Source organism: Mus caroli, chromosome 9 (assembly GCF_900094665.2).
Source record: "Mus caroli chromosome 9, CAROLI_EIJ_v1.1, whole genome shotgun sequence".
Lineage (NCBI taxonomy): Eukaryota > Metazoa > Chordata > Mammalia > Rodentia > Muridae > Mus > Mus caroli.
Genome location: NC_034578.1, coordinates 49,578,609 through 49,589,093, shown reverse-complemented (window position 1 = coordinate 49,589,093; position 10,485 = coordinate 49,578,609). Strand labels below are relative to the sequence as shown.

The 10,485-nt window shown below is 39.2% G+C and overlaps 1 long non-coding RNA gene and 1 other non-coding gene across 2 annotated transcripts in view; both read right to left on the bottom strand.

Moving 5' to 3' along the window:
• LOC110300996 overlaps positions 1–10,485 on the bottom strand; it is a 110,183-nt gene that overhangs the window by 16,399 nt on the left and 83,299 nt on the right. Inside the window, exons 3-4 of the long non-coding RNA XR_002378653.1 lie at positions 7,668–7,800; positions 1,014–1,183 (exon numbers count right to left, since the gene is read on the bottom strand). This is a non-coding gene — a long non-coding RNA (uncharacterized LOC110300996). The remainder of the gene's footprint in view (positions 1–1,013; positions 1,184–7,667; positions 7,801–10,485) is intronic.
• Positions 100–206, bottom strand: LOC115032100. Its single transcript, XR_003837727.1, has one exon. It is a non-coding gene; the product is annotated as a U6 spliceosomal RNA (small nuclear RNA).

The window sequence follows — 10,485 nt, the reverse complement described above, 5'->3', positions numbered from 1 at the left end:
CCTTTTTCTCTTACTGCTTTTAGTATTCTATCTTTATTTAGAGCATTTGTTGTTCTGATTATTATGTGTCGGGAGGTATTTCTTTTCTGGTCCAGTCTAAAAAATATGGAACGCTTCATGAATTTGCGTGTCATCCTTGCGCAGGGGCCATGCTAATCTTCTTTGTATCGTTCCAATTTTAGTATATGTGCTTCCGAAGCGAGCACTACAGTACATTCTTGATCACCTTAAGAATACCCACTTAGTTTTGTTTCAAAATAGCTGAACTTGATTACCATGAAAAGGCTGGATTACTGCTATTTAATGGTGACATATGTTTAGAACTTACTGTCAGTGGGAATATCTTTCACTATTAATGGGAATGTCTAATGACAACTATGTCCTAATTGAGACCAGCACTTGAGGGGGCTCAAAACTCGCAGGAAGAGGGCCCTGGTCACCTCTTTATGGAAATGATCTCAATTAGAACATTAGCCATGTTGAGAAAGGATTACTAGCTTTTAAGACCAAACAGAGTAGCATGGGCGGTCATTCCTACCATGAAATCTTTTAAGTAGCTTTCTAGAGAAGTTTTGACCAACCAGAATCAAATGGATGAGAACTTTCAGGAAGAGAAATTGATACAGAAAAAGAAATAAACAAAATTTGAAGTGCACTGGCTTTGGACAGAAGTTCAAAAATTAAAAAAAAACAGGTGTTTAGAATATAAGGTAATAGAAGCAATGGAAAAGGAAGAATATATGGCAGGACAAGATGACATCACGTGTTGTCAGTATCTCTAGGGGACAGCAACACATCTCTAAGCCCTGTGTTGGATGCAGGAGCAAAAGAAGGGAGTTTTGCTGAAAGATTGGCAACTGTTAGAGTGATGGGTGAGTGGAGGTGTCAGAGGTGGGGACCAAAAATTCAGTAGCATCCTTGGAAGAAAGAATTTCATGTTTACAAGAGAAGCTGTGCTTATAGATCCACTAATGTTTAGGACTTCTGCAGAGGGTCCTCGGCTCCTCTCATACCTGCTTCTCAACACTTCAGCGTGCTTTTCCTAATTTCAGGTTGCAGGCATAGGACACCAGCAGAAGTAGCTGAAAGATTTGTCTCCTTGTGTGCCGCTGAGCAGGAAGGCTGGCTTATGAAAAAAAGATGGATTATTTCATAAGCTATGATGTAACAAATGGTTGGCCATCTGCAGAAAGAAGGAAGAAAAAGAAGAAGATAAAGGCAAGCTTTAAATTCATTTCGTACATTAAAATACATTCCATATGGAGCAAAGACTTAAAAATAAAAAGGGAACTAAAAAAAATCTCAGGAAAAAAATGGGAAAAGTTCTTTAGCTAGGGAGTGTCTAAGTAAAATAAAACTCAGCAACTATTAAAATGTAAAAGTTCTGTAGGACAGAAACAAGTGTCTTTAATATTAGCCAGTGTTTGAGGTCTGCACATGGTTTACATTATTGCTTAAGTTATTACTGTATAGAAATATCTGAGGTCAATGCCTTTGCCACTGTTATAGTAAAGAAGGCTTAGAAAGAGCAGGCTATTCTGATAGGAAAGATGATGGGAAATGGGGTAGGGTCAAATTTACTTCAGGTGGATGCTTCTAGACAGACCTTGGGCTTTAATTTTAAATTTGTGTTTTGAAGAACTAGGATGTCAGACAGTTGAAGAACCTTCACAGAAGCTATCACAATTTCTATTCATAAAGACTTCCTGGAACTACAGCAGTCCAGTTCAGGAGTGTCAGGATACAGCAGTGGTGGCAAAACCTAACAGGAATAGCCAGGCCTCAGAATCATCATGAGTTAGCGGGAGGGGATTCAGACCAGCAGGGATGCCAGGAGAAGTTTTCTGCTTGCCTCTCTCAACAAATCCATGATCAAAGAAGACTTGGGACCCAGAAGCAGTCTGCACTCAGCTCCATCTAATGTTGGCCTCTTAGAGAGTTTTTACAGTGCAATTAAGAAAACCAAGAAATGAATATTAGTGTAATACTATTACTGAGCTATGGGATGCCATTCAAATTTCCCGTTTTTTCCTCCATCCTCCCTTTTCTGCTCCCATACCCAAATGCATACCTAGCACTGTATCACATTGTTTAGCTGTAATATATTCCTAATCCCCTCCTAACCGTGGCAACACCCTCAGTCCGTCCTTGTGTTTTATGAACTTGCCACCAGAGGTATTGTTTAACTTATTTTCTGACTGACATGGATCTGACTTCTTTTTAATGATTAGATTTTGCTACAATTTGGCAACAATAGCATAATGGCTTTGTGGCCTTAGGAATGACATCTGAGAGGGCATCATGTCAGCCATCTCATTGCAGATAAGGCTAGCCGTCCTCGTTTGCCTAAGGTGATGGCTGACAGTGTTCACCAATGTAGATTCTAGCTTCAGTAGACATTTTGGAAATGATAGTTTGACTTTATGCAACTGATCCTGTTTCTTTCTTTCATCCACTAATTCCCCTGTTTGTTCTGATCTTGTTTCTACAACTTCTATGCTTTCCTAATGGTTTTGTGTTCATTTTGCCTTACATTTATTGACTTGAATTATTTTGTAGAAATATTTTTTTTCTGTCTCTTATATAACCATTCATTTATTTTAGTATTAATTCATGAAGGTTTTATTCTTTGCATTGCAGCCTACTGCTATAATTATTTTCCCTTTCCAGCTTTGCCATTCAAAATCTTTTGACAGGTTATGACATCCTTTGATGATGGTCCCACTCCTCTTCTGCTTCTTCCTCCTCTCTTCTTCTTTCTTCAGCCTCTGACACTATCAGATGCTCTGAAAATTGAGTATATTCCTGACGTATTAGTGAAATCAACCACCTCTTGGAAAGTCTCCAGCTTACTTAGGAATTAAGGTACTGGGCTCCCTCCCTCAGTCTGGAAATGCGTTTTTCCCAGAAATAGAGTTTTAAGAGGGCATTCCCCTCCCCACTTTTCTTTTAGAACTCTAAATGCTGCCTGTCATTTTTGTCTTCTGAATGTCAACAGTTCTGTTTGGAGGAGAGGGAAACAGTTATATATTATTATAATGCTGCATTTACAACTTCCCCCTTCTATGCTGGATGCTTCTAAGAGCTTATTTTGGTTTTCAACAGTTATACTGTCCCCCAACAGGTTTTAAAATGGTAATTAGCCCAGGAGTTTTTTTCAATGTATAGATCTATGACTGTATATGTTTAGGTGACATGGGGCAGGAGGGAGAACTTGCTCATCTTTCACATTTGGGGATCTGGTGAAAACATATTAAGTCACTCACTACCACCACATGATGCATTCTGGACAGTTTTTCTGGGATGTCTTACAGTTCATGAGTCTTTAATTCTGCTTCATCTAAATGACATTCTGCTCAATTTAGTGAATTTTTTATTTCAGATTTTTTTTTTTGCGTCTTTCTTAGATGTTCCATTTGGCTAATATTTTTGTCTAATTTCTTCTTTAAATTCATACAGCTTTTAAAACCCTCGAGCACAATTATAACAGTATTTTTAAAGTTAGTCTGCTCATTACATAATAATCATAATTCCTAGATTTGTTTGTGCCCTAGTTATGGATTGTATTTTCACATAGTCATTGCAAGTCAAGGAATTTTTAAGTGTGTGCTTGATGTTTTCTGCATTATGTGCTTGATTCTCTCTTTTTTTTTTGTTGTTATTAGTATTTCACTGGGTAGTTTTGAAAGATGCTTTGATAGGTGGTTAATTTTCCTTTAGACCGTTTCATTTCAGTGTTTATTGTGGAAAAATGTACAGTGTAGTATTAATACTTTTAACCCTTTTAAAATGAACAACAGGGACATTAAAAATATGTATGTTGTGCACCAACTGTCACAACTATCCGTCTCCAGAACTTTGTGTCAAACTCTGTGAACAATAACTCTCATTGTTAAAGTTCTGTCTCATATAGTTTTGTATAGGATTTCCCTAACGGTTAGCAATGTTTAGTGAGCATTTCATGTAGGCTTAACTTTTTCTCAACCTATTTTTAATGATGGATCTTAGGTGCTTTAACCTGCCTTCTCGCGCGCCATCTGTCTGAAAGGAAAGGTTACTAGGATATGGAAAGGAGACCTCTTTAGACATGGTTCTTTGCAGCAAATCCCTCTAAGTTGCCAGGAAATCAGCAGTTCAGTTCCCAGGTCAGCATCAGTAGCTCCATCTATTCACAAAGACTTCATGGAACTACAGCTGTCCAGCTCAGTAGTGTCGGGATAACAGCAGTGGTGGCAAAACCTACAGGAATAGCCAGGCCTCAGAATCATCATGAGTTATCAGGAGGGGATTCAGACCATCAGGGACATCAGGAGAAATTCTCTCTTGCCTCTCTCAATAAATCAATGATCAGAGAAGACTTGAGACCAAGTACTATTAGAGAGCTAGTTCTACCAGCAAGCCCCTCTCACAGTCCATTGAGTCCTATTTATGCTCTCTCCAAACATCACGTGTCCTCTACAGGCCTTGCCTCACCATGTGCCTTGCCTTAGCACGTTGAGTCTTAGCAAAACTTCATGTAGTTTGTATCATCTGATATCACTCTGCCAATCAGCCTGAGTCTGCAGAAGTGTCAAAAAGTCACAGCACACCATGAGAAGGTTTTCTGGTGTGTTTCTTTCTCTGGAGTTCTGACAAATGGAGCTCAACTGTACATGTAAAGTGAAGAATCCTTCATCATGTGTCCTTTCACCTGCTTGTTTTAGCAGAACATCCTCTCTCCTGTGTCTGCTTCAGTGAAATGTTCCTTTACAACAAAATACCATCTGACACAACTGACTTTCCGAAAAACACTTAAGTTTCCACTTCATGTTCATTTGAGTTATTTGCCTGGTTTATAAGTTATGGTGGTGTATGTGTGTGTACATGTGTGTGTATGTGCATTCATATCTGTATGTGCCTGCATGTTTTAGTACATTTGTGTATATGGATTTAGAGGATTTGTCCATGTGATGGTTGATATATGCTTAGCCCAGGTATTAGGAGGTATGGTCTTGTTGGAGTAGGTGTGTCACTGTGGGTGAGGGCTTAAGACCATCACCCTAACTGCCTGGAAGGCAGTATTCTGCTAGCAGCCTTCAGATGAAGCTGTAGAGCTCTCAGCTCCTACTGTACCATGCCTGCCTGGATGCTGCCATATTCCCGCCTTGATGGTACTAGACTGAACCTCTGAACCTGTAATCCAGCCCCAATTAAATAAGACTTGCCTTTGTCATTGTGTCTGTTCACAGCAGTAAAATCCTAACTAAGACAATTCATATACTTTGATCACCAATCTATTAACTGATACATAACTTTAAATATTCTCTTCCATTCTTTGTTCATTTTCCTTTTCATTTCAATCTTTTTTTGATGAGCAAAGTTTTTAATTTTTGACGAGGCCCAGTTTGTTTTCACCCTCTGACTATTGTAGCTGTACTGTTTGCACTACATCCAAGAACACTGCCAATCCAACATCAGGAAGATTTCCACCAGGGTTTTATTTTATCCTGTATTTTTGTTTTGATGTCCTATACTTCCAGCTCCTACATATTGATTAATTTTGAATGAGCCTTTGCTTTTTGTTCTGAAGTGCTCTAGGTGAGCCTATAACATTGTACATACCAGGCATTGTGCTCTTCCACAGAAATGCATCCCCAACTGGATGAATGACTCTATACATATTTACTTATGCATTGTAATTTAGAAGACAGTCTGAAGGAGTTGGTGCTTTTTGTCTCCAGTACGGATCCATGAGATCAAACTCAAATGACCTCAGCACTAATACCTTTAACTTTGAGCTAATACCGTAAACTTTAACTTTCATAAGACCCCCCCCTTTTATGTTTTTTTTCTTTTTGCACCCCCCACCACCCCAGTTTATTAATCATAATCAGTTTTGTTGTAGATGGGATTCTCAGATAGTGAGCTTTTCCTTCAGCAGTTTAAGTATATCATCTCTACCGCCCTCTCCCCAAACCCAAAATAAAACAAAGAGTAAATAAATAAATAAAAAGAAATGACAACCAAGTATTATCTCTCTGCTTCCTGACTTCCAAGGTTACTGATGAGAAATGTGCTGATAAACTATGGTGAATCTGTTATTTCTGAGGATTTAAGGTTGTGAATTAATTTTGTTCGTTTGATTGTTTTAGATTTATTTATTCCATTTCATGCACATGAGTATTTTTTGACTTCATGTAAGACCGTGAACCAAATGTGTGCCTGGTGCCCACAGAGTTCAGAAGACACTAGATACCCTAGAGCTAGAGGGTTGTAAGGCACCATGTGGCTGCTGGGAACTGAACCTGGGTCTTTTGGAAGAGCAATAAGTGCTTGTAATACTGCTTCATCTCTGTGGTTTTTAAAATTAGGTCTCATGAGGGCCAGGCTGGCCTTGAACTCCTAATCATCCTGACCTTGCTTCCCAGGGACTGTGGTTACAGGCACGCACCAGCATACTTGGGCACTGGTGAACAGCTTTTATCTCACCATTTAATGTTCTCTTTCTATGGGCTTCAGCGGTTTGACTTTAATCGGACTGGTTGCCAATCTCTTTAGTATATTCTACTTGGAGTTTGTAGGGGTTCCTGGATTTTAAAAAAGTCAAATATTTTATGAAGTTTGAGAAATTTTACACCATTCTTTTAAAAAATAATTACTACCATCTCTGCCGGTCTCTTCCCCCAAGACTGGGTCAGCTTGTATAGTGGTGTGCTTGACCATGCTCTGTATGTCCTGATGGCTCTGTTCAGTTTGTGTCTTCTTTTCTGCTGTTCTCCAGACTAATTTAGAATATTTGGTCTCTAAGTTCATCATGTTTTCCTCCTGTTTGGATGCATGGTTGATCTAGTAACTGTTTCAATGCTTATATTTAGGACCTCTCTCTAACATTCCTGTTTGTTTGGTTGGTTCTTTTTATGATTTCTACCTTTTCGTCCTTAATTTCGTGTCATCCCTACATAGCTTTCCTGATTTCCCTTGATGGTATGCTCACTGACCTTTCTATCTTGAACACATTTTTGTAGACCCTATGCCTGTACATCTGCAGGCCCATTTCCTGCCAATTTGTTTCCTTCATTTTAATTGGCTGTGCTTCCCCGTTTCTTTGTATGCTTTGTGATTTTTGTTGCTACTGAAATAAAAACAAACAGAGCAAAGAAACCTGATCTACCAGGCTGGGGAGTCTGGCTATGTGAGGAGAGGCTTTTTCATTCATTAGCCTGGCAAGCTCTGAGCTGGGGGAACCCGCCTCAGGCTGAGCCTTAAGCTTTTCCAGGGTTTTCTGAGCACGCATCCTACCTGCCGTTTATGTGTGCATTTTTCAGTTTCCTAATTTGTGTGTCTGTGTTTAAACCATCTGCATTTCTCCAAGTGTCACTCTTGGCCCTCCACGGGGTCTTCTTAATGCTCTAGTGGGTTTCATCTCTATTATCTTAACTCAGGCAACTGTGGCCCACAGTCTTCTGGATCTATCTATCTATCTATCTATCTATCTATCTATCTATCTATCTATCTATCTATACCCATGCATATATACTTATCTACACACATATATTTTTAAACAACTGCTGGTATAAGATCTCAGCATAGTCTTTTTGGTTTGAAGGGGAGCGTTGGGGTGCTGCTTCCCCCAGGCTGACACCATACCTATGACAGTGCACAGGATGGAGCAAGTGCAGAAACAATACCTGAAGACTTCTTCCTGGTTGGCACGTGTATCCTTTTGATTGATGGTTTAATTAATGACTAATAGAAGGTTGGTGATTTCCCAGAAGTTGTGTAGATTTATTGTTTCTGGTTTATAGTCACCTTCTCATATTTCTGTGAAAAAAAAAGGTTTACAGTTTCGTGGTAACTCTCTTTCAGGATTGTGTTAAAATTTAATTTTACAGATTATTGACCTCACTTTCAAGGTGTCTTTTAAAATATTTTAAAATTTAAAATTTAAGTTTAAAAAATTTTTGAATTTAAATCTTTGGATCTTTAAAGTATTTTTCTTTTTTTTTATTTTATTTTATTTTTTTTTTTAGATTTATTTATTTATTATATGTAAGTACACTGTAGCTGTCTTCAGACACACCAGAAGAGGGAGTCAGATCTCATTACAGATGGTTGTGAGCCACCATGTGGTTGCTGGGATTTGAACTCTGGACCTTCGGAAGAGCAGTCGGGTGCTCTTACCCACTGAGCCATCTCACCAGCCTAAAGTATTTTTAATTGGTGTGTGTGTGTATGTGTGTGTGCATATGTATGTGTGCACATGAATATACAAGTATCCATGGAGCCCAGAGGCATTGGATCTCCGTGGAGTTGAATTTATAGACTGTCGTGTACCACCACTCAGTGTGGGTGCTGGAAACTGACTTGAGGGTTTTTTGTTGTTGTTGTTTTTGAAGAACAACAAGCACTTGTAACTACTAATGCATATTCCTGGGATCTTTATTTAACCTCTGTTATGAATACACACACACACACACACACACACACACACACACACCACACACACAGAGAGAGAGAGACAGAGACAGAGACAGAGACAGAGACAGAGACAGACAGACAGACAGACAGACAGAGACCCAGAGAGATAGAGACCCAGAAAGAGACAGAGAAAGGAAAATCAAATACTCGAAAACAAACCAAAACAATGGAAACTCTTTTCCTTTGCCTGAGAAGTGGATTTTTTTTTTTTTTTTTTTGGTTTTTCAAGACAGGGTTTCTCTGTGTAGCCCTGGCTGTCCTGGAACTCACTTTCAGGCTGGCCTCCAACTCAGAAATCTGCCTGCCTCTGCCTCCTGAGTGCTGGGATTAAAGGCGTGCCCCACCACGCCCGGCTGAGAAGTGTTTTTTTTAACATAGGAAAAATTGAGATGTTAGCTGTTTATCTTAGTTTTTCCTAGTAGGTGTTTTCTCGGGCTTTGAGACTTACTTTTTAAAATATTTTTATTATTTTTATATTTTATATTATTTTTTATTATTTTACTTATTTTTTTTTTTGCTTGATGTCAATAGATTCAAGGAAATCTTATGCAGATTTAGAGTCACTTATTTGTGACTCTAAATCTAAAAAGACATTTTCTTTTTAGTACTATTCAGTGCAAATTCTCTCTTTCTCAGCCTCCCTAAGTCCCATTCTTCCTCTCAAGTCTGTGAGAACAACACGTACTTCCTGTCTCTTCATGATCTCTCCAGACATTACTCAAGTAATGGATTCAAATAGAACGTGCAGGATTATTTGTTGATTTGTTTTCTTTTTCTTTTTGTGTTTTTATTTATTTATGATTTTGAGATTGTCTTAGTTAAGGTTTTACTGCTAAGAACAGATGCTATGACCAACGCAAGTCTTATAAAGGACAACATTTAATTGGGGCTGACTTACAGGTTCAGGAGTTTTGTATCAAGGTAGGAGCACGGCAGCATCCAGGTAGGCATGGTGCAGGAGAAGCTGAGCTTTTTACATCTTCATCTGAAGGCTGCTAGCAGAGCACTAACTTCCAGACAGCTAGGATGAGGATATTAAAGCCCATGCCCACAGGGACACACCTACTCCATCAGGGCCACACCTTCTAATAGTGCCACTCCCTAGCTTAGCATATACAAACTATCACAGAGACATTGTTTAATTGACTTTGAATACAGGCTGGCCTGGAACTCACTATGTGACCCAGGCAATCCCTCACACTTAGGATTCTGCTGCTTCAGACTCCTACATACTGGGTTAATCTAAGAGTATCCCACCATGCCTACTGCACCCTGTTTGTTTGTTTTCTCCTCTCATTGTTTGAGTTCATGATCCCATTACCTTTTGTCCTGTGCTTCATAGATTCTGTCACGTTTTCCAGCCACTGTGTGCCAGGAAAATAACTTCAGTAGTGCTTACTTGGCTGGGATTCAAGATGAAACAAGTTTAAAGTAACTTTTTCTTTTGAATTGTGACATTTGCAAAGTAATGCATATTAAAAAAATATTTTGGTCTTCTGAAATAGGGAGGTTTATAAGTGGTGCAGAGGTACAGCTTAGTCTGACTGGTCTTCTCTGTTCACAGCGCCCAGCATAGAGACTGACATACATCAAACACTCATGCTCAATGCGCATTCTTTGAAAAACCCTCTAAGCAGCCAAGGGATGTGCTTGTACAGAGCAAGATTGTATAGACAATGTATTTTGCGTGCAAATAGAGATGTCTTGGTACTTCAGCACGATGACTCGATAGCTTCTCTTTCCAATTACATTGTTGTAGACCCTGGGCTGTGATTGTTCTCTGCTTTACCCTCTACGACATTTACTCCTAAACTGCCGTGGGTCAGTGCTGAAGTCATGGCTTTGCTCCTGTACTTAATATGTCAGGGACAGAGAAGATATTTTCTGTAAAAACCTAACTGTAAGTGTAAAGCATAAGCTAATACTAAGGACTTCTGCCACATCATCTCCAGATAATGTGATGGCCCAATGGTGCATGTCTCCCTCTCCCTCTCTCCCTCTCCCTCTCCCTCTCCCTCTCCCTCTCCC